General features: G+C 42.1%; 1 pseudogene; it reads left to right on the top strand.

Annotated features, from left to right (window-relative positions):
• The first annotated feature begins 299 nt into the window (after positions 1-299).
• Positions 300-716, top strand: LOC100759430 (annotated as a pseudogene).
• Positions 717-1,555: the final 839 nt, after the last annotated feature.

A 1,555-nucleotide genomic window follows, 5' to 3' on the forward strand; every position in this document is an offset into this window, starting at 1 on the left:
ACATTTAGTGTTTCAGAAGGAAAAGCAGTTAAATGGTGGGGTTTGTTCTCAAGGGAAAATTGCTATGCTCGGTTTGTAGAAAAATAAATGTTAAATCGATTCTATATTGAATGACACCTATTGGGAGGAGTACATCAGAAATGGAGAAAGCACTAGGGAGTGAATAATGAAGCAGATTGCAAATTATAAAATTTTCCAGATATTCATTTTAGGAGACGTTCTGATGAGGACCCTATTATTATTTTAGAATTCTTAAAAGATGGAAAAGAGCTCCTCCCTCTTTCCTTTCTGCCGCCGCCATGCCATCCAGACTGAGGAAGACCCAGAAACTCCCGGGGCCACGTGAGCCATGGCCACGGTCGCATTGGTAAACACCGCAAGCATCCAGAAGGCCACGGGAATCAACTTCGACAAATACCATCCAGGTTACTTTGGGAAAGTTGGTATGAGGCATTACCACTTAAAGAGGAACCAGAGTTTCTGCCCGATCGCCAACCTGGATAAGTTGTGGACACTGGTCAGTGAGCAGACACGAGCCAACGCTGCCAAGAACAAGACTGGAAGCTGCTCCCATCACTGATGTTGTGCGATCGGGTTACTACAAAGTTCTGGGGAAAGGAAAGCTCCCTAAGCAACCTGCCATAGTGAAAGCCAAATTTTTCAGCAGAAGAGCTGAAGAGAAGATAAAGGGTGTTGGCGGTGCTCAGGAAGGTTAATTAAATGCTAACATTAAAAAAAAAACATGGAGAAAGTCCTAAAGGACTGAAGGATGTGTGTGTGTGTGTGTGTGTGTGTGTGTGTGTGTGTAAACATATATATATATATATATATATATATATATATATATATATATATAATTTTTTTAAAGGGAACCTGATCATCAAGATTAGTTTGTTTAGCTCTAAATCTAATACATAGATTACAGACCAGATCTTCACACTACTTATGGTATGTCCAGAGGCATTCTGGATCCTGCAGAGGAACAGTGTGGCACTCAGTATGTGTTGAACAATTTTAATCTCCTTCCATGACAAAAGACAGGATCTATGGCTTGGAGGCAAGCAGTAGAGTCCATTTATCTTATACTCCAGTTTTTATTTCTACCCCACATGTGATGCCTGTTAGCAAATTAAGTTGAACACCGTGTTTCTAAAGCTGCAGTCCTTGTAGAGATCATGAGGCTTATTAAATGTGGGTGTACATTCTTACTATGTCTTCAGGTAGTTCAGCTATTTAAAACCATTAACTTAAAGTTGTGTATAATTCTTTTTTATTTAAATTCTTTAATTACTACTCATATATACATATCCATCCCCCCATTCCCTCGTCCCATCCTCCCATGCTCCCCACCAACCCCCCAACCCATCCCCCAACTAGTTCCCAGGGATAGTGAGGCCCTCCACCAGGGACCCTCAAAGTCTGTCCTATTGTTTGCAGGAGGGCCTAAGCCTTCCTTGCTGTATCTGGCTGCAATAGCATCCCTCCACAGGGAATGGGCTCCCAAAGTCCATCTGTGCTCCAGGGTTAAAGACTGGCTCCACTATTAGAGGTCCAA

This window comes from Cricetulus griseus, chromosome 6 (genome assembly GCF_003668045.3).
Source record: "Cricetulus griseus strain 17A/GY chromosome 6, alternate assembly CriGri-PICRH-1.0, whole genome shotgun sequence".
Lineage (NCBI taxonomy): Eukaryota > Metazoa > Chordata > Mammalia > Rodentia > Cricetidae > Cricetulus > Cricetulus griseus.